Source organism: Aptenodytes patagonicus, chromosome 6 (genome assembly GCF_965638725.1).
Source record: "Aptenodytes patagonicus chromosome 6, bAptPat1.pri.cur, whole genome shotgun sequence".
NCBI lineage: Eukaryota > Metazoa > Chordata > Aves > Sphenisciformes > Spheniscidae > Aptenodytes > Aptenodytes patagonicus.
Genome location: NC_134954.1, coordinates 51007952 through 51031310, shown reverse-complemented (window position 1 = coordinate 51031310; position 23359 = coordinate 51007952).

Genomic DNA, 23359 nt, shown 5'->3' with positions numbered 1-23359 from the left:
GCTCCAATCCTGGCCACAGGCAGAGCGAGCTAACGATGCCCCCAGCAAATTGCAGATTACCCATACATAATGTTACATCTGAACCCGAGGAGGACTCGGAGCTGGAGCCGGTCCACCTAATGGTCGCTGCTTGGAGATGATCATCTTTCATTTCGCTGGATGGGGCGACAATAACCATTTGTTTCACTCATGTTACATTTTCAAAAATAATGAAACTGGCTATTCACGTACGGATGAATAAATGGCTCCAGGGGACCTCGCAGAGTTAGGCCTGTGGCATTTTCTTATAAATCGTGAAGAAATTGCTCGTTAAATTATTCTCAAAACAGAATGCAAGTCAGTAATATAATACAGGTATGAACTACCTCTACATCCCTCCCCCCACATACATTTTCCATTTGTCTTCAGACAAAGGATCTTTCCAGGGTTTGTATCTTTGAAGTCCATAATAAATGCATTCTTTTGCTTAAGGCAAACATTTATCCAGTATAAAATGCAAGTTTTGCTATGCACGCGCTCTCATCCCTGAGTCCAAATTTTATCTGTGAGGAACTTGTAATTGCAATTGACTCATCTCACATTTTTCCGACACAGAAGGAATAGCCAGAATACCCACATTTCTGCTGAAAGCTTCGTATCTGCAAGCTCTATTGAAGTGCTTAACTCCAGAAGAGATGTAATTTTACTATTGCTGAAAACAGGGATGACTCAGTGTAACAAGCCAAAAATACCCTACAGATAAGAAGAAATATTAAATATTAAAAAACTTGCCTTTTAGTAGTCTTTTAACAATAACAATTCTGAACACGTTTCTTAGACAAAAAGATTTCCTCTTGCTACCACACTGTATACTCAGCACAGTAAACTTAGAGAGATGTATAATGCGATATAAACATTAATAGTTTCACAATTGTGTTTTAGAAAGACTATTTATAGAGAAAATACAAAATGCCTCCCAAAAGTATACTTAGACGTAAGCCACCATAATCTTCTTGCTCATGCAGCAGGAAATCTAATACACCAGCTCAATAAACCTGTAGGAAACAAAGGTTTTATGTAGCATTAAGAGTCACAATATTAAAATACCACATATTACATTCAACTACTCTTACAACACTCATTTTAAGAGCCAAGAAAATTAAGTGCCAGTTTGAGAGTAATAATATCATAACATGCAGAAAGAGACTAGAGAAGTACAGAAATATGTGGAGCCCTCATGGTATCTTTGTCGCTTGGGTCAGATCCAAACACTTGATGGTATTGACATTTTGGGTTATCACCGGCAAATACTGCCCTGACACAGCAGTATTCCCCAGAATGTGCTGCAAAATGTAAATTCTCATCAGCTGACTCAATGATGTTATTTCAAAATTTATACTTTACTCTTTTTATTATGAAGAACAATAAAGTAATCATTATCATTGATATGTCAGTCAAAATCCAGGTTTGAGTATAGGTGCGTGAGAAAATACAGATAGGCGTTTGTGAGAATACCATTAAAATGGGGTATAGACATAATTGACTTCAGGGTGGAGTAATCTAGACAACTGATAAAAATACTCGTGTTTTAGTCACCAAGTCTTTTTAAAAAAAAAAATTATGATTATTTTATAAGGTTTGAGGGGGGTTAAATGTCTATTGCCTATACTATTTATATTATCTTACCTGGTAACTACTCCCCAGATTGTTACCAGAGGTCATGCTTCGTAGGATTCAACTCCTGAAGGCATGGCTCTAGGACTAAAAAGAAGAACTAGAACTGGGAATCTCAAAGTTTCCCAATTCCCAAAATCCAAGGTCTTTGCTCCACTTCTAAGCTAGCAGTGAAAGATGTAATCTGCAAACAATTTATTTCTTTTTATACCCCAAAAAAGCCTGGCATGGCTTTTGCATTTGTTTTTAAGTTCGTGACTGGACACTTAGGAGGGGTGCAACCAGAAAAAGAAGTTGGACGGGGAAGAAAAGAAAGAACATTTTCCAGCCAGTCACATTTTGTAAATGCTTGCTGGATGGACAGAGCTTTGGAATGTTTTGGTGAAATAGCTTAATAGATGAAGGGCAAGTGCAGCGGTCAAGATGCATAGCAAATACACTTATAATTCACCCTTGCACATACTGCTTATGTATTTATCTAGTTATAACAACTTCTTTCATCCATGCAAGTAGGTGGAAAGCAACATTATTTTTAACAGCTCATAGGAAGACTACAAACCCCTTTAGAGCACGAGAGAAACTTTTTTAAAAAAATAGCACCCAATTGTAACCATAAACGGAATTTAGATAAACACAACATTGAATAATACAGGCTGCGCCGTGAAGTTGTAAGTATTCTGTGCTTGTATTTTGTATCACACATCTGAAAAAGTGACCTTAGGTGTGCATTTGTGGAGCCTAAGTGTTTATTTCATGCTATTATTTAATTATAAAGATCCATATTTTAAACCGGAGGAAATACTGGCTGTCATATAAAAAAATTCCTTGCAAGAGGAAAATATATCTAAAAGCAAATTGTGTGTATTTGTTATTGGGAGACTGAGTTTATGCAAGCAATTGTCATGCAAGCAGAGTTGTAAGTAATAATGTGGCCTTTAATGACGGAATGATGGACCTGCCAAACACTAGCTCCTGCCATAGACTGCTTGTATTTCCCTGCACAAAGATGCCCATCTGGGAGTTATTAACATATCCTCGTCAATTCAGAACCTACTTTAACATAATCCATATTTGTTGGAGAAAGTCCAACATCAGCCAGAGAACAGTGGCCACGTGATCCGATGACACATTTCAAGCAGCACACATAAAGCATGCTTGGGCAGCTAAGCAATTCAGAAATGCAAATAGCAAAAGCGTTCCTCTTCCTAGATAAAAAGGACAAATCCCTTTTGGCATAACATCTTATACACTTTTAATACCGAATGGAAACAACAGAGGTAGGAAAGGGACAGGTAGGTGCTTTTTCATTTCATTCCAAGCATGCTGACACGCTCAGTCTTGCACTGAAGCTGCTGTGTTTCCGAGACCCAAGGAATGCTCTGCTGTGTGGGGGCAGTGGGAGAGAATACAAATTCTCTTACATCAGCAGTATCTCACACTTGCTTGTATGATACTTATAAAAGTGAGCACTGTTTATTTAAAGGAACCTGAACTCAGAATCAAGGAAGCCTTTCATTAGAAAATTACTTGATCCTACAGGACAGTCTACTCTTGGAAGCTCATGTTTTCATAGAATTAGGGTATTATTTTTCCTTATAATTCAGTATATGTGAAGTTTTCTGAAGTTTGGACTTCTATTTTAAAGTCTATACTGGTACTTCCAGAGCCTCACTACGTTATCAGTAAAAATCCCTGAAACTTCAGTGCAGATGAGATACCGTGAGAATGCCAGTGCTCATGGAGGGCTTGGCACAGCACTCGGATGTACATTATTCCAGGATGTTGACAGCTGAAAACTAAGCCCCTTTTTAACCCTCAACTGGATGGAATGTGATATTTACTGACGTCAGTTTCTGACTGGATAAAACCCCAGAAACCTCTTTTCCTCCTTTTTCATCCAGGCTTACTTGATTTTGTGATTTCTGCTGTTCAAACTAATATTGCTTATGATCTTTAAAGACCTTCGGGGAGATGCTGCTTCTCCCATCACCCAGCCGCTATGGATGGATTCCAACATATGTCTGTGAGTTACAAAAGGATAGCGTAAACAATAGCTTCCCATTAAACTTCAGTTTAACATTAGGACTGCTGTCCAAAGATCATACTTAAAGATAACTGAAGTGTTACTATATTTCTTTGTATAGCTCAGTCATGACCCTAATTAATGTGTCTAGTTTAGACATGTATTTCTTTAAGTAATGGGTGGTTTTGTTTGGACAATTAGGCAGAGTTGACAAGGAAATTTTCCATCAAACCAGGTCGTAAAAAGTACATTATTCAGCATTATTATGAGTCAAACACTATTTATTACCTGAACTTTACAATACACCATTATCAATCATTACCTGTCATGAAGGTATGTTAACACGAGATCAAAGAGGCAAAGCCAACTTAAACAAACAGAGGTGCAGAGAATGCTTTTAGACTTGCTTATTTAAAATCGAAACAAGTGTAGCTGAGTCCATTGATTAGCTAGAATTTCCTTTCAACTGAAGATGCAAATCAACTAATCACTGCAATCTCAGAACATTACTTATTCCTTGACACGGATCACAGCTGTGTTCTTTCTGAGAGAAAAGTGGCTAGATGCACCCACAGAAATATGGAAAAATACCATGGGGCTTTCTGGCTGCAAATTTAGATTCACTCTCACATCAGCTCTCACCTAAAATATTATTTGCTCATTCGTTAAAAATAATCAACAGAAAGAATCTAAAACAGAGGGAGGCTCTTGGTTTTAGGGGATTAATTTCTAAAAAACCCCAAAACCTGCCAATTCAGCAAATTATTCCAGGCTCATAAGCCAAGTTTCTTAGTTAACTATTTTCATAGCAGTGATGCCCAATGTTTAAGTCATGGAACAGGATCCCTTTATCCTAAGTGCCGTGCAATGCTCTCAAATACAAATACTCAAATACACTTTGTGTCAAACAGAGAAAGACCTACAGAGAGGTCTTTCATCATGCTCTATGCCACTGCCTCAACAGCCGTCTTCAAAACCAGGAAATGATCCCTGAAAGCACAACCCTGTTGCAGCACTGAACAATACCATTTTACGAGCAACGTTACAATCAAACAGTTGTAATATTTCCTTGGAGCTTGCACAAGATGTAAACTGTTGGGCAAGTTTTTCACTCAAAGATTTTAGATGTGTGAGCACGTTTTGATTTTTTCTAACTACTCTGTTTAACAGCCTTGCTGCAGTCTGCAATTTTACTCTGCCCTGCAAGATTCAATCAATGTTCCAGAGAGCTGAGAAGCACACAGAAGTCACAAACTATTTCTGACCAGCCCTGTGCCAAGTCTTTCTAAAATTTCTGAACCATTTGGATTCCTTGTTTTTCAGTACACTGTTAATCAGAATCTCTTTTCTTTTCCAAATAAGATTATATAAATCATAGATACATCAATCCTCACTTCCATGGAAGCTTTTCCCTCAAAAAGATACATCTATAATGTATTCTCATTCCTTCTCTTGACCAAAACTTCTGTACTACGACAGAGCCAAACATTTGCTCCAGCACAGGTGCAGGCCAGTCTGTAGTCTCAACATTTTTGACCACAGCTTCATTGTATATTGTATACATATGCAATACATAAATTGTGAAAAGTTGATTTAGGAGAGGGTAGTAGTCCTCAAGGTTTCAAAAATAATTATTACCATTTTTATGCCTTTATTAGGAACTAAAACTTCACTCAAGAGTGTTCCCTCATCAGACATCTTTTAAGATTTGCTAGGTTACTGGAAGCAAACTAGATAATTTTGTAAGCTATCTTGTTACTCCTTCTCTCTTTTTAAGCTTATTTTAACACTCACTAAGCTCATTAAGCTCATTTACACAGCATAACCATTAACTTTATACAAATATCTCCTGACCAATCCCTGACCAGCTGGGTAAGAGGCGGAAAGAACCACTCTCAGTGCATAGTTGCACATTTTTGTTTATCTATAGATTCATCCCAGAGTTGTGTTGGGGGAGGGGGGTGGTTTTTTGTTTTGGGGGATTATTTTCTTTTTTCAACAAATGCATGGCCATTAAGGAAGTATTAGCTAAGAGTCACCGCATAGATTTCATCCTAACACCGTTCAAGGCTCTTTCATCTTCAGTTCTGAGCCATACAAGCTGTTTCTTACTGCTTAGAGAGCAACCTCTCAGATAAATAAGAGCTTCAAAAGTTAATAGCTACACATCACTGTCTAGAAGTAAAAGGCTTCCTTCACACCTAGCTGAGTGCTGCCCCTCCTATGATGCACATGTTTCCAACTAAAGGCCTCAAGATACAGAGAAGTAAGACCACACAAACAACCCTCTGGAAGAGAAGGCAACACCTCACTACATCTGCTTTACTTTTCTGTAAAAAAAGGTGTCATGTTAACATTTGTTGGCTACTCAGGGTATTTAAAAAGAAATTGGACAGAAATTCTAGCTGTACAATGGCATTTGACTAATTAGTGCTTGAAGTGACACGAAACTCTGACAAACCTAGAAAACATATTGCATAATGCTGATGTTCCATATATAAAGACTATGAACACAAGTGTGCCTTATATACTAAAAAGATAAGGGCTAGTTTGTATTTGTTAATAATTACATACTGTTTTTTGAAATACAGGACCTATATATTAATTTTTGAATCATTCACCAGCTATTGAAATAGAGCTACCTTTAAAGCATGAAACGATATGCATTTGACACTATACAGTCAATAGTGCACACCCATTGACAGAAATAAGATATAACACTACATAAAACCATAAATACATAAAATCTGGAGGAAGAACTTACTTCAGCAAAATACAATTATTCCACAAATATCTAAAATTTATTTTTCCAAAACAGTGGAGTTAAATTCTTTTGAGGCATGTTTGAGGATCTTTAATGACTTCAGTGGTCAAGACCTCTGTATTATATCATCTGATAGAGAGATCAGATGGTGCCAGCATTTATCATAGCCTACCTCATTCCAGATTTACAGATGTAAAGCTGTATTATAAATGCAGTACTCAAAATACTGGGAAGTCATTCTGATTTGATAGAAATACTTGATAACTATTCTCATGTTTTCTCTGACACTGAATATAACTGGCAGACTATTGCCAAGGAGATGGTGCAGTGTCAGAAATTCAGTTCCAGAAGACAAATAAGGAGGGGTAGATAGGCAAAAAAGGGAATATAGACCAAATTTGTTAAAACAAATAATGCTGGGGCCAACCTGAAACCTTCCCAATGCAAAGAACACTAGTGGCAGGGCCAAGCACTTCAGAAGTCAGCAAGAACTGAGAGGTAGGAAAAAAATTGTAAGAGAAAACATTAATTGCACCTCACAAATTTCTGGTTAATGATATTTTTGCCATTTTTTCATACTGTCAAGGTGCTCTCTTCAGACACCTTTAACATCTTATAAATGTTCTAATAAAACAGATCCTACAAGCATCAGGACACCTGCTGTGCAATGGAGCTACTCCTGTTTTCAGAGAAGCCACCAAAGATTCTCTCCCATTCCACCTTTAGAAACGATCTCACTGAAAACAACACTCAAAAATAGGTCATTCTCCTTTCATTCTCCTCTTTTTGTTAGCTGTTATGTTGCTTTACTCAACCTGGTCTATTGCGTTCCATATAGCTACATGATTTTACCTTTTACAGCTCATTTTTAATTGCATATCATTGCTACCTTTCTTGTAAAGAGACAGGGATCTGCCATTCCTACTAATTATCCAAATCACCAGTCGCTGTTTGCATGTGTGTGGCCTTGCCTAAAGCTTTTAACCACAAGTTATGTCACTAAATCAAAGTGAGTTGGAGGCGTCTCTGTTGTAGTGACAAACTAATAAAGGTTGCGTGACATTCCTTTTAAGCCATTTGGAAGTATTCTTTCTAGGATTACAATACTCAAATACAACAAATAATTTGGGGGGGGAGGGGGGGGACGACGGACACAGGGAAGGCCAGAAGGTTACCCCATACTGTGGGTTAATGCACTGCTATCCCATCAAACCTCAGACACAACAGCACTGCAGCCCTTACCAAATTGACTCAGTCTCAAATACATTTGGTGACAAAACCTACAACAGCGAGAGCACCACCTTAACTCTCACCTCGGGGTAGCTCCAGATCCATCACCTGTGTTTGAGAACCCTCAGGAAAAGGTCTTTCTCTTCATACTAATCACACTGACCATAGTCTGCCGCTTTCCTCACACTGGATTTCAACTTACTCCGACTCTAAATTTTTTAGTGTTAACTAATAATATCACATTTTTTAAATGAAGTAGGAAGATCCAAAATTAAGAAAAAGCTAACACCTCCCTCATTATTTAGCCACGGCTGCAGCATGTGTGGGCATGCATGCACATATGCAGATATCCTGCTCATAGCATCATGGCAACGCAGCCAACACACCTTGTTTTTCTGAAATGGTACACCTTGCCCCGTCTCTCACATATACATCCACTTCCTCTGTGTAATATTTCACCCTTTATTTTCCACTCTGAAGCCATCAAAATAAGAAGTAAAGGATTAGCTGTACATGTCCAAAACTTCCCCCTTAGCCTTCACAATTGCAATCACATGTGAAGCAGGGCAGGAAATTTTTTTTTTTTGAGCGTTCAGATTTTCTCCTGTTCTTTTCCCCAAAAAACTAAGACCTTCCAGAGTACTTCACAACACCGTGAGAGAAGGAAAAGGGAAGAGAAAAAATCTCCCACTAGATTGATGGGGCTCATGGGGCAATAAGCTGATATGCGAAGGAGACACTTACACCTATCCCTAACTCTTCTCTTCCACATCTCATAAATCAGTCTCTGGAGTAGGACTAAAAGGTAGTTATACTCCTCCATTCTCTGGTCCCCCTAAATCTTTAATACAAAATGGATTATCTGCAGCATTGCAGGCAGAGGCGCTCATTCGGAAAAAGGCACTCGGCTGGAATTGTAATGGCAGAAACAGCAATTTTCACATTACAGCCCTGACCTAAGCCCGTGTGGTCCGACTGAGTGTGCACACATGGGCCATTTGACAAGTCTGCCTGTGTCCACTCTGACAACGCTTTCTACCCTCAGCCCTGCAAACCTTGCCCACAGGAGGGTTCAGACAGGCCACTGTGCTCCTACAGAGTATTTCAGCTTTGATGAATCTGCTTTTGCCCCCTCACAAGAATATGTTAAAAGAAAAAAAAGATTTTTGATTAGCGCTCAATGGAACAATAACTGAAATTTCAGTTAAATAACAGAATGAAATTTGTTTGAATGGTTCCAATTTTTCTATTTTCTTCTAGTTTTTTAAAAATCTTCGTTAGTCATTTTACATCCTAGCAATAAAACATGAAATACTTATAATACCACTGTTGCAGTGAAAATACTTAGGTTTTATGATGCCTCTCCAGAGATAGATACTTAGTACTCTACAGATAGGTTAATTTAGCATAAAATAGTATAATGCCTTCCTTATTTCTGTTCATTCATTTTGAAATTATGATGCCAGGCCAAGAAGAAGTCACACATCACACACTAGTCGTCATGCACAGATTTCCCGATTAACTAAGAAATGCAAAAAACTTCCAGCTCCTGTTAACATCAGTTTGTCAGTTCTGCACTGTCTCGTTCGGATAATAAAAGTCTGTGTAGTGAAAACCAGAACAACCACCAGTTACGGTGCTCTGAACTGCCGTCCCCTGGAATTCATTCAGGTCACCACTTCATGGTCAAGTACACGATCTCTGTTTCTCAATTTTGCTGGCGTTACATGAATATTTACGCTGCACAGAAGTCATCGTCTTCACCAGGGCCAGCACAAACCTGACTTCTAAGGGATGTTCAAATGGGTCTATTAATTTTTTTTGCCAAAGTTTTTGACAAAAATCTGAGGAAGTTGACTCTGAATCAAGGAGAACAATTTTTCAGAGCAGTTTGCCTTCGCTTCATGGTTATGAGTGTCGGCAAAAGCATGCTGGGAGCCTCTCAAAGGGGGAAGGCATCCTCCAGTCATCTCACCAACACTAGCTCATGGCTCGTGAGGGCAGCAAGGGCTGTCTACTGCAGCAGAGCTGGGAGCTGGCAGGAGCTGGGCTTGGCAGGACTGGTCTCAACCGCCGCTTGCTTTGATAGAGCTCTTTTCAAGTAGACCCAGAAGGTTCAGGGAACATGATCTTCAGTTAGTACGAACATCAATCAGCTTCATGTGACCACATATTCCTCTTTCAAAAGAAGTAGCGCAGGGTAATTCCCCAGTAAGTGCACTAAAATTAGTCTGCAGCAGCTCTAAAGTTAGTAGGAATTGCGTGCCTCTTCTGTTATGGCAGGTCATCCACAAGACCGAGAAGGCCTAAATCCTAATCTATTTTGCAATGAAAGTATTGTGTGAAGCATGCAGGATCTGGCCTCAGGGTAGACTGGCAAAAAGACAAACAAAAAACAGGTCACTACCCCATTAATCCTTATTACAGATGTTACCAAGGAGAAAACTATTCCCTTAAATTTACATTTCTGTGTTATCCCTTGCCCTTGGGTCAACTCAGTCTTGACTTTCAGCAACCAGTGTGTTCACTGAGGAATAAAAAGTTATACAACTGACCCAATCCCTGTTAGAGTAATGAGAAAATCATGTTATGTGTTGTTGGTGGGTTTTTTTGTTAAATTGTGGCCCTTGCTATTCATTAACATTCAAGCTCTGAAAAGCCAATAAATTATTACCAAAAGGAAATGTAAACAACTTTCTCTGAGGAAGGACTGCATACAGTAGGCTGGAACCTCCTTCAAGTTAATTGCAACACAGTTCACTAATGAAACTTTCCATCTATTAAATCTTAACAGGCATAACTATAAAAATGGCGCCAAGCTCTCTCTCCTGCCTAGGAATGCCCCAGACAGCATCTGCAGAGACTTTCACACTTACTGTCTTTGCAGGGATTAGTAATTATCCCTAGGTAGCAATGGCAACATACAACTAATTTCACACTGGTTATGGAAGTTTTGAATTAATTTGCATACTGGAGCTGGCTGTAGGAAAAACCATAGCAATGGTACCTGGTTCTTACCAAGTACCTTGCAGCAGATGTGACCCAAAGTGCTCTGAAGTCAACAGGAATCATCTTGCTTTGCTTTCACTGAGCACAGGATTAGGGTCAAGTTGGGCAAGGACATCACCAGCACTTCAGCCAAGACCTGTGTTTGCTTTTGAGGCAAAAATTTAAATTCCACCCCTTCACACATGTTCAAAAGAGACCACGCAGTACTGCTGAAGGGTAACATCTCTCATGGCACATAGCACGTTGCAGGGACTACCTTTGCTTGTTCATGGCTCTGTAGACCATCTTGATCCACCACTGCTCTTAATCCTGCACTTAATTTCCTCCTCTCACCAACATTATTAGCTGGTCAGACTCTTAACTGACATCTGTGTTTCTCATCTGCAAGATCTATCCGAGATCTTCTGCCAGCTCACATCAAGATGTTTAAGCCTTGCTTTTCTGCCATTTCCTCCATGTTTTTAGCTGTCCTTTGCTCCTTATCTTTATGTACAAAATAGCCTTAAGGGTGATCCAGAACATGTGGATTCACTCACTCCTGACTATTTTAGTGACTGTACTTCCTAAAAAATGTTAAAGGCTAAAAAAATTCTGTGTGTCCTGCTTGACTTGAGACTTGCTGTCCAGAGAGGAAAAACATCCTTTTGCTCTTTTCCTCTGTTCAGTGAGACTATTGAAATACAAGCAATAATTATCAGTTGGACAGGATGTTCTTTCAAGGAGAAAGTAGCAACATTTTTTGAAGGCCTGGGACTGGACATAAATACGTGAAATAACTATAGCTCCATATACCAATCAGTCATTTTCACACATCGTATTTTAAGTAAACTAGAATGCCCACATTGATATACCAAGTGAATGATCTCATTTATGATCTGATTTCAGCAAGCTGAAGCCAGGAAGAAAATTTAGTTCCAGTATATGCAAGTTTGACTCCTTGAAACTGAAGTGTTAATTAGTTGAACAAAACAAAAATATTTTTTGCCAAGTTTTTTTTGCTCAATAACTTTACTGTTTCTCCTCTGACTCCTTGTACTGGAGAAATCACATTACATGATTTCTGGATTGCCTTATCAGCTCAGTTTTTGAACATTAACAATCAGTGATAAACATACCCCATTCACAAGTCTACCTTAATAGTTACTTGGAAACATCATTTGCTCCAGTATGGCTTAAAAGATGCACAGTGAAAACCAAAGCACTCCTGTCTCCCCTTAATTTGCCTTCCTAATTCAAGTAATAAAGTTCTATTGTATTACACTGGGGAAGGAAATATTCCATGATGTTGTATGAGTTGCAGTAATACCAAGTTAATTACATGCAATACATAAACTGTAAACTGAACTTCTAAATAAAAACTAGAAATATATTTTTATTATCCATGCGTTATAATCAGCAAGTGCCAACAAAGTGTGTGGTGCTATGTAGTATACTAGTAAGACTGGCTGAAAGAATATAGCCTGACATACATGAAAGAAAAAGTTTTAGAAGTTTAAAGCATAAATAATTAATACTTCTCCAAAGCTTATCTAAATTTTAGAGGTTGTCTTAACTGGCAATGTATGTTCTTAATGTATTTTAGCAGGCTCAAAACTTAACCAGAGTGATGGCATAGTACCTAAAATGAAGCTGTAACTCAACTTCAGTTTTTCATTTAGAAGGAATGACAAATAACTTGGGTTTACAGCAACTACTTACTTATATTAATAAAAATATTAATGCTCAGCTAAGTTTTTCCTTTGTATGAAATAATCCTATATTAATTTCATGGCTGCTAGGTGCCATAGCTATAAAGCTGAACTGTTCTGGGAAAGGAGGTGATTGCAGAAAGGAGGGTTGGAGCTGCAGAGTGGAAAAAATCCTGTACTGCTTTATTTTATTTTAGTAACAGATTCTAACATTAGATGCCTTGTAATAGCTTTTGTATTTTTACTGAGACAAAGGGAGGGAAGTCAGTGTGTGCAGATTTCGTACTCCTGAGAATTTCCTTGGGAGCATTTTGCTAAACAAGTCTTGGTAACCCATCAGTATCTCAGTTCAGGGGCAAACACCAAGATGAACTATTAAGAGTTCACTAATGAGTTCTGGATCTAGCAAACGATTTCTACGAAAAGTTACAGTGCTATCCCTACACAACAGATAACAGATCTTGGTGTTCAAGAGGTAGTTTAACTGACTTGCATATGCAAGTAAAAGTCCTGAAGTGATTTTCAAGATGTTCCACCTCTAAGATTACTCCAGGCAAGCAGCGCTTAAACGTTATGTACTAGCATGACACTGAACTACCCATAACATTAGAATATTCCCTCGGCAGAACAGCATTAAGTTACCAGTTAGGAATCACAGGGGTCTACACAAGTTCAAAGCGAACTGTACTCTGCCAAGGCTCACATCAAAATGCCAAAATCACTTCACTGAAGGGGTGTGCAGTCAGGTAACCGTAGGGTGGAGCTTTTTCCCTTTTGAAGGTCAACATCAGCTTTTTGTCTCTCCACTTGAAATTAACTGTTGCTGCTAAGTATCACAGATCAAGGCAACTTTTTAGATATCTGGTCTCACAAGGAGACCAGTTGCCCTGAGAAACACAGCAGTTCCCAAGGCATAGCAAAGCCTGGCTTATTCTGTAAGTCCTTCATAGGAGAAACTGGGAATGTAAAATTACTATTTAAAAAAAAATTAAATAGGCTATCCTCTAGTTTTCAACTGCTACCCTTTCTTCTCCCTTTCTCTTTTTCAGACTAAGCTTTTCCATGTTGGACCTGCCTTCATTTTCTGGATTTATTATTCAGCACACAGTACATTTTTGGTAGTAAGCAATAAATACAAATTAAAATTTAATCTGAATTATTTTGATCATTCTTTATCTATCCACAGGACACTATCAAGGAATTTCAGGTCATATTTGGAATAGAGATACGAGGAAGCGAGATGATAATTATCCAGCATAGATGTACTCCTATCATCCCATTAACCAATTTTGAAGTATGAGCTTAAAGTAATGCTTATAAAGCTGATTCAGATGTGAGATTAACTTCAACCAAATTTCTATAGCCATGGATTTCTTCCCACTACACAAATGCAAACACACCACTACAAAACCACACCAGCAACCTACAAGTACCCTACTTGCATTCAACTTTACCTGTCTGGCATTTTTTTCTGTTCAGCACCTTTTCTTTGTGCTTTTGTACAGTTTCATTTTTCTGTTTCATTAAACTCCCAACTGTAATTCCATCAACTAGATGAAACATTACATTAAGGCAGAGATAATCGTAGAACCATAGAATCATTAAGGTTGGAAAAGACCTCTGAGATCATCAAGTCCAACCGTCAACCCAACACCACCATGCCCACTAAACCATGTCACTAAGCACCTCATCTACATGTCTTTTAAATACTTCCAGGGATGGTGACTCAACCACTTCCCTGGGCAGCCTCTTCCAATGTTTAACCACTCTTTCAGTAAAGACATTTTTCCTTTCCATAATCCATGCCATCAACAAGGCCACATGGTGTTCAGGCTCCTGCAGCACCTGGTTCATGGGGAAGGTTGTGGTGCAGTAGCAGCTGCCAGCAAGAGCAGGAGGTGGGGGTGAAAGAAGAGGAGCAGAGCCTGCCTTGTCTGTGGTAGGTCTGATGAGGGATAACACTCATCCTTCCACTCCTCCTCCTCTCCCAAAGCACCGCTATGCAATACCACTTCTGTCTTGCTCTCACGCAGTGTCCTTTCACAGCACTGGCACACAAGCTAGTCCCTGTACACTGATGGTGGGCCTTTGGCTGTAAGGGGCATTCAGTAAACTGGGAGATGACTAGTGGCCGGCACCTTCATAACCTACGTGCCATAATATCAGCTTGTATGCTCCCTGACCGAGGCCTGCCTCCTCCCAGGATGCCTTCATGTTTTCTCAAGAGTGTGACAATTCTCTGGACCAAGGGAGCAGGGACAATATGTACAAGAAGGGAAGCAGGTGACTGACCTGTTTAAGATGTTCGAGCAAAACCCAGAGAAAAGTAAAGATACAACTGAGAATAGCAAACAAAAACGGTTTCTGACAATCATTACATCCAATGAAACAACAAAACAAGCAGAGAGTTAGGAAAAACACTGAAGGAGCATGGAGTTATACTTTGATGAAGAATTACTGTAGTTTAAAAAACAAAATCTCCATACAGAATAAGCAAATTATTCTCAACCATCACAAGTGCACACTTTTTCCAACTTTCGTGCAAACTTTTCATCACAGGCCCATTTGAAGTTCATTACATTCTCTGTTAAGCCTTAGAAGGCGGCTCTTTAGATATTCTGAATACCTACAGGAAATCCTATAAAATGAGAACAAATGTAATATGAACAGACACAGTAAGAAAAACCAATAATAGAAAACATCACTATGCCTATAGAGACAGACAGCCTACAACTGGGCATTTGTTACTTCTATGCTTGCTTGCCAACAAAGACCAAAGAGAGAAGGAAATAATTTTCCTTCTCCAAAACTTGAATAAGCACTTGAAACGTCAACTTTTCCTTGTTATCTCTGTTAGAGTCCATACAATTATATGTACACTTTTTTTTTGTTGCATTTCATGACAGCCTCCCAGAATCTATGAATAACAGTGTGGTATGATTTGAAAAAGTATATGCATATGTTTAAGGAAAATGAAAAATAGGATAGGACTGTGGTGTTCAACCTTTACTATACTGCGTGATGGATGTAGAGCTGCTCTGCAAGAATTTATGAATACTGCATGTTGACCCGGTTATTGAAATGTTTATTGTATGACTATATTGAGTTAAATCAACAGGACTATTGGGGAAATAAGGAGGAATCACTCAAAATAAGCCACCCCAAGGTAACTTGTTAGAGCTAGTTACGAAAAAATGCCTAAACTATTTCCTGTGAAGATTCTTCCTCCCAAACACAGCAAAGGTGTAAGGCTTTCTTGCCACATGAAGCCACAGCTAGGAGCTGAATAAGGGACATGCATTTTCTGTATGGTAGGAAGTCAACTGGGAGTTGTTCACACAGTGGACAACTGGCAAAGCATTTAAGTTTTTCATGTTTTATTTGAGCCTAGAGATCGATAAACTTATAGGCAAGGTTGAGAGACAGGTACAATTTCAACATTATAGACTTTTTCTTTGAATTTTTATTTTTTATAGTTCAAGAAAAATACTTAGGTGTTGCCAGTATTTTATTAGAATGTATCCCCTACTAGAGAGGTAGGATTATGAACCCAGGTGCCCTAGCCTACTGGGCTGTTCTCACACAGGTCATTTTTGCCATGTTAAGTGAAAACAAAACATCCAACAGTTATCCATATTAAACCAGAACTTAGAACTACAACAACGTGGTTTAGAATAAAAATCAGCATTTGAAATTACTTTTGCTTGATTATTTTGCTTCACAAAAAGACCAGTTGTTTTAATAAAAGAAAAAAAATAGTGTCAATATTGCTGTTAAATGAAAGCTTTGAGGGATATTTCTGTAATACATGACACAGTAAATGAGACTTAAAATTTGTATCTGAAATAAATTACAACTGATTAGAAGAATATAGTATACTGAGCGTATAGCGTTAAGACGACTATGTTGGTAAATTTTTTATTCAGAACTAATTATTTTAAAGGTATATTTAAAGGGATTATAGTTTTAATCAGACCTTTGCCGCTTGTGTGCTCATTTCTAGAAATCCTTACTTTCTTTGTGGTGTCATTGGAATTAAAAAAAAAAATCGCTATTAGGAATGATTTGTGCATATCCCTCCGTATACAAAAAGCAAGTTTTCATTCAAAGGAAAACTTCCAAGTGCACTTATGACACACTCATTTGCCAAAAATACAGATAAGCAGTCCATATGAGAACTAAAACTGCTGTCAATACAGTTACCAAAACTTCTAGCACAGTCTTTATCCACGAGATAAAGAATCCCACCAAAAAGACAAAACCAACACGATGCCCAGATGTGGTCCTGGTGCTGACAGGCAGAACTAGCCAGCAGGCATCAGCAGGCACCGGTTGGAAAGCTGTGGGTGCCAATGCCTTGCTCACCCATCCCAGCCCTGGCTGCTGGGGGGCAGCAGGGACAGGTAGCTGGCAAGGTCTGGCTGCAGACCTGCAAAGGACATTTCTAGCACAACAGGTTGTGCCAGTTAATAGTTTTCTGGGTAACAGATACTCAGCTATTCACGCAAGTCATATCAGACCTGGCCAGTCTCACCATCACCCTGATCATTAAGCACTCACTCCTTCCTTTCACCTCCCAGCAGGGGTGGAATGGGCAGCATGACAAGAAATAATGGTTGATCATTTCTTCTTAAGCAGTTTCTAGGGTAAGATATCAAAGGTCCCCTGCTATTCATTGGCTTATGAGGAACTGCATGAGGCGGAATTGTCTTTTTTATAACCTCATTACACGTTTCTGCCAATGTTCTGTCCTGTTCAAGAAACAGAATTCAATTACATTGCATCAGGTGCAGGGTTGAAGGAACATACTTATTATTCAAGTTTGCCTTTTTACTGCCTAAATTGAACTAGGCATCCTTTTGGACGACAACTTGGTCAGTTAAGTGCAAGAAGCCACCTTTGCTATCTTTTTCCTCTGGATGGTTGTATTGCCCTCTGCACAAGGCTGCACCTTGAAACCAGTTTGGGTGCAAAGCTGCACCAGACTCGGCAGTTTACACACTAAACAAGGCATTTTGTCAAGAGCATATGACAGGAGGGCTCCAAAATTGGTGCGCGTGACACTGAGATAGACTTTAGAGGACCCAGCTATGAGCCATAAGCACCACAGAAGGTCTGCAGCCGCCTGAGCTGAGGGGCTCGCCACCCTCCTGCGTGACGCTGCCACTGCCAAGAGCAGCACTCAACATGGAAAGCTTCAGATGGCCGTTTGGCAAGGTGTTGTTTGTGGGGCCTGGGAAAGTCTGGTACTTGTTCCCTCACACTCAGCCCTAAGCAGCCAAATCTCATGCCTTCCCAGACATTCTGCAAAAGCTGTACGTTTAATAGGGCTTGCAAAAAGACTAAGGGTTTGCTTCTCAAATAAAGATGGGATGAAAGGAACTTTCCTGGGGTTGTGCTGGCTCAATTCCTGTTTGATTGACTGCTCATGCTGTTGCATTGGTGGTTATTAGAGCTGGTAAAAACACAATTTCTGTCCCACAGGAATTTCCTATATTTTGACATTTGTTTTCATTCTGAAACAGCATTAAAAATTTCAAAATAATGAACACTTTCATGGAATGAGTGGTCCTAAAAATAAATTAAGAAATATCATTGTGTGTGTGCGCGTGCATGTGCGTATGTACATGAGCACATTTTCAATCCAAAGGTCTAACCTCTTTTTTCTCCCCTAGACAGTCACAGGGGTTTACAAGAGTTTTACTTCCAGATTAATCATATCAGTATTCTAGCTGATTGCAGAGAGTGCAATGCTGAGCTGCCACCACGATGCTTTCCCCCCTCCTTAGGTTCCCTGGCCTGCTCAAGTCCTAGACATGTGGGGAACATAAAGTAACCATTTGAAGATTTCTCCAGAAAATTCAGTAATCGCCAAGCTAGCAACAGCTAGCTCCTACATCCTCCTTTGCTTACGGTCCTTTTGTGGGATGCACTGAAATGAGGAGAGTAGATGACTAAAAATTGTGAACCTCGGTGTCCTCAGTTGTCAAATGGTCCTTTGGGGCTACAGACATCCCAGGCAGTTCACGGCAATCTTTACACCTACTAATCCCATCCCACTTTTCGCTTAGCCCCAGTGCACAGCTAGTGACAAAATCCACCTCCTTTTACCTAATGTGGCTGTAAGTGAGAACCAGCAGTTGGCAGAAGTAGGCATGCAATGACCTGCAGGGGTTGTCCAGCGTGGTAATCACTGTCTTGTTCTTTTCTTCCCCTTTTAAGATAATAACATATAGCCTAAAATGGACAAGTGACATTCTGTTTGTCTCCAAAGCCACAAAATGAAGGAACTGACTGTCCTGTCTTCACACTTTTCAAGGTTGCAATGAGAACCTCGTTACCATTTTGCACCGTTCATCCCTCACCCACAGATCCTCCCATCCCTGGCTGAACCATATAGCACTAAGGTTAATATTACTGCATCGCAGGCTACTAGGTGGAATATAGCTGCGTGAGTGTCTCTTGGCTTAAAATAGTCTTTATGAAGTGATATGCTTTTAGGGAAAATGTCTTAGCAAAGAAATGTCAGATTTTGCTCTCGCCATTGAAGAACAAAATCTAACAAGGGTGGTTGTCAGCTATTACGCTTTTGTACTGAAAAATTGTACAATCCTTTTAAGTTACATATAGTGATTTTATAGCCTTTTAACAAGAGGAGCACCACTGGGTAGAATTTTTAACAGAGGAAACAGGATTGGTGATTTATTTATTTATTTTAAACCAGCTGAATTCCCCAAGTTTTTCCTTGATTTAAGCTACGGTCTGTATTACAAACAGAAGAGATTAAAAGCATCTAAAGCAGCCATGGTTTTGATAAAACTCTCAAGTAATGATGATCCTACAGCATTCAGACAAGTCAGGGGTCAATATGACCTTATTTGCCTGTGCCTTTCATTAGGAGCGCTCTTTCTGCAGTACCATACTTCTGGTACCTCCGAATACACAGAGGATTCATGCTTCAATTCTGCATGTATTAGGAATGCAGCCATAGCAACTACTAGCATTAATGAACTATTTGCTTATGCAGTAATAATTAACTTCCATTACATTACTTTGTGTGATTACTTTCTTAATTGCCTGAATTATGCATCCATTTAATATTTAATAACCATTCTCAGAAATCAGACACTGGTAAAAAAACAAATTGCTCACAGTTTCCTTGCAATAATTAAGCTCACAAGAATAAATGAAACCTTTTAAAAATGAATGCCTTGTGATTATATCCTTGCATATAGAACAAGATCCTAAATTAGCTATTTATTAAGTCTAAATTTAAGACCAAATAGTACATTTTTCACTTACGCCTTGGGAAATCAACCTATACAGTACCTGACATCACCAGCATAATTAAGTGCCATCTATTTACTTTGAGAGTCACGAATTCTGCATTAGTATTTAGAACATTCAGAAGTGTGTGTGGGGAAATCTTTTAAAACGCCTCCTTGGAAAAATAGCATCTTCTTTACCTGAGGTAGCTGCTTAGTTGTGCTTAAAGTACTGGAAAGATCTGTGAAGCGTAAATAGCCTTCTGATGGGGAGGGTTGGGAAGGATTTTTTTTGTCATGTTTTAATTTACATACGAACAATGGAAATACAGTTATACAGCCTGAGGTCAGGCTTACCAAACAGGATGAAATTCATTGTTGTATATGAAAATAATGTTTACAATCAAAAACAAGCAGTCTGTTCTACTTGTTTTTTCATGTTGTCATCTGTCTCTCTCTGAGCCCTCGTGCCCTGCTAGCACCCAGGCAAAGTCACATGCTGATTTGCAAAGTGATAATGCCATTACGTTATTGCACATCAGCTTTGTTTCCCAGTGGTTTGCAATGAAGTCACCGGCTTAAATAAAATGTGCAACTGTTTTATTGTAGGTTGTTTTGATGAATAGAGTCTACTGAGCTGGACAGGACAGATAACTGTTGTGAGGTTTTTTGTTTTGCCTTTTTTTTCCCTGAGTTGCCTCTGCAAAATCGCTCTGCCATTCCACATTGATTATGGCAGCCATGTACAGATGTGTTTATCTGAACCATAACACTGCTCGGCTGAAGCTACAGGGACACCAGCACATTACTCTCTCTCTTTTCCTATGCACACGTACCACAAATAAAATGTATACAACAAAAAACATATTCCAGGCATCCTGCGCCCAAATAAACCAATCTAATAAAGGAAATAATTGAAGGGCTTATCGGCTGAGGGGCAGGTGAAGGAGCAGTGGCTGCTCTCCCCCTTGCCCATACAGGTGGATCATTTTGGCAGAGATGCACAGGGAGCTGCGGGGAGCCAGGGAGGGAGGGAGGGCGCCCGTTTGGGGTGTCAGGAGCCAGCAATGGCTGCTAGCCTGAGTTCCCAAACTGAGCTAAATTGATGCCAATCTCACTGGCTGTTGTTACAGTGGGCAGCATCATTAGGATTTGCTTTTTAAATGATCTCTCAGCCTGTAAGTCTGAGAGCTGCTAGCAAGGCAAGGTTAGAAAGAAAATGATGGCAGCATGTTGATGCTTCACAGACCTCATGATAGTTTCCGTCTGTCATTATTTACGTCTGACTAGATGCGTCATGTCAGCTACCTAGAAGGCACTTTAATATGAAGCTCTTGTTTTCCTCTGCTTTTTCACATCCAGACTGGTACTATTATTTTTTTTGCATCACTACACTTAGGTGAAGCTTGCTTCAATCTTTCCATAATGACACACAAAGAAATAAAAATCGTTTAGCTCTTGTTATTATACATGCTTCTATTCTAACGGACCTCTTCAACATTGTTCACAAAATGGTGAATTTAAATCAATAAACAGACATCTATCAAAAGGTCAACTTAATTTTATTCTTTCGGCTTCTTTACCAATCTTTTAAGCAAAACCATTTCTTCCTTTATCTTTCAGTAAATATTGTATTAGTGGACTGCAGCAGCAACCAATAGTTTTAATGGTTGATGGCATTTAGTAGTTCAATTAACATGTTATTAACACTGCTTTATAATGTGATGAGTTCTGTCAGAGTCAATGTAAATAAGGTTACAGCTATCAAGTATGTGTCAGTTTTGCCATTATACTACCTCTTGGCAATTCAGATTCAAAGGATTCATTGGCACTGTTTTGGGATGAAATGTGAAATTCACTCCTGAGTAATACAGCCAGCCCCGATTCGATCTGATAACTTTTTACAACAATGGTGGCTCACGCGATGGAAAAGGACCCGATCCTTCAAGCCTTCCTGCAGACAAAGCTCTTGTTCCGAGATACAATGCCTGTAAGCCTGCGTTGCCCTCCTGAATGGGCTTGGCAGGCCACAAAATGTCCTTTAAAACCCGTCCCTCTGCCATGTCCCAGGGAGGGACTCAGCCACAGCATTATTTTATTAATTTAAGTATTTGTGCCCAACAATAGCAGTTCAATCGCTCTGTGGACTGACTTTGCTGAATAATCATATGAACTTATTAATACAACCTTTTCTAATCCTTTGTCTCACCAAGCCCGCTGTTTTGTATTCTCATTTTGTCAGACATGAAATTAAGTGACAAGCTCTTTGCATGCTTTCATTTGCCTGGGCTGTGAGGGGTCTAGCACAGGTTTGGGTGCAGTAAAACAATCAACAGCTCAATGTTGCCAAAAATTATTCAATAACATTTGATCAGCTGGATTTTGTTCACTTATGTTTGAATTTTATAAGTTAGAAAATACCTTTAACCAGTTAATGGTATATTTGCATTGTGTACACTATGGAGCTTTCTTACAGTTGCATATTGTTTTCTTAAAAGTACAGCTGGAAGGGTAAAATATTTTTGTTTCATAGGTGTCTCATTATCATCTTTAAAATTTAGTAGGGCAGCTAAGCTTCTGTAAGCATTGTTTGTCCAAATGAAATTTTAAAGGTCACCAAGTTTTCTTACTCACCCTATCAGAGGGGAAAAGTTTTTTTTTTTTTAAATGGGCTAATTGATATTACCAGATCAAAAAGCATTTCCTCTTAATCTCTAAAACAACGTTTACCTTCAGATGGGCTCCAGACAAACAAACAGAAGATAATGTTTCCCTGAAGTTACAAGTACACTGGATTGAGTTACTCATTGAGCTAAATTCAACAGATACATTATTTGCATTTTTTGGTTCCTGAAAAGCCCACAAATGGACCATAATTATTAGAAAGGTGCTGGATCTTTGACATTCTCTGTGAGAAATCTATTTAAAGGAATTTTAAGCTCAGAATAATGTGTCAGTGTCTCACTTGGTGTGGCTGTTTGTTATTCATAATTTGATTGGTCACCTAAATCATAGGAATTATTTTTCTGTTATTCAATTGGGTGATATTAGCCCTGCAAAGACGTTACTGGTTTGTCTCCATGGATGGTGCCCTGATGGTTAATTCTTTGGGAAGCGTTAAATAGGTTTTTCTTTTTTCCTGGAATAGCCTATAGGGCTCTGATTGAACTTTGTGAGCAGTAGCTTAACATCCCTTTGCTTTCCCCCAGCATTGTAAACACAGGAAGGATGAGCTCTGGGGTTTTTCTGGACAGAGTGAAAGGCCTTCATAGGAATTAAATCCATCTCCCAACACCGGCACCTATGTTGTAAATGAAACCCCAAAGGTAACAAACTGTGCTTACTATCAGCAAAACTATGACACAAAAAGCTCCCCTGTACGTAGTTTATGGTGACCTTACGTTTACATTTCCTGTGAAGAATCTTTATCTTACCTCTTATTCTGATCTCATTAGTAAAGACTAATACAGCAATAAAGTTTGTCATTTATATCATGTGATGTGCACACTCCCAGTGTTTTTTGGGCAGCATCTGTTATAATCACTGTAGGGCATGAGACAACAGGGCACCAAGTGACAGCAACAGCTCTGGACAGTCCCTAAAGTAACGGCATAAGGATGTAGATTATAGCTGTTAAAAAGTTGGGGGGTTTTTGTTTGGGGTTTCTGTTTGGTGGGGTTTTTTTTCAGAAATGCTGCCATGAAAAGGGCCCGAACTGCACTGTCTG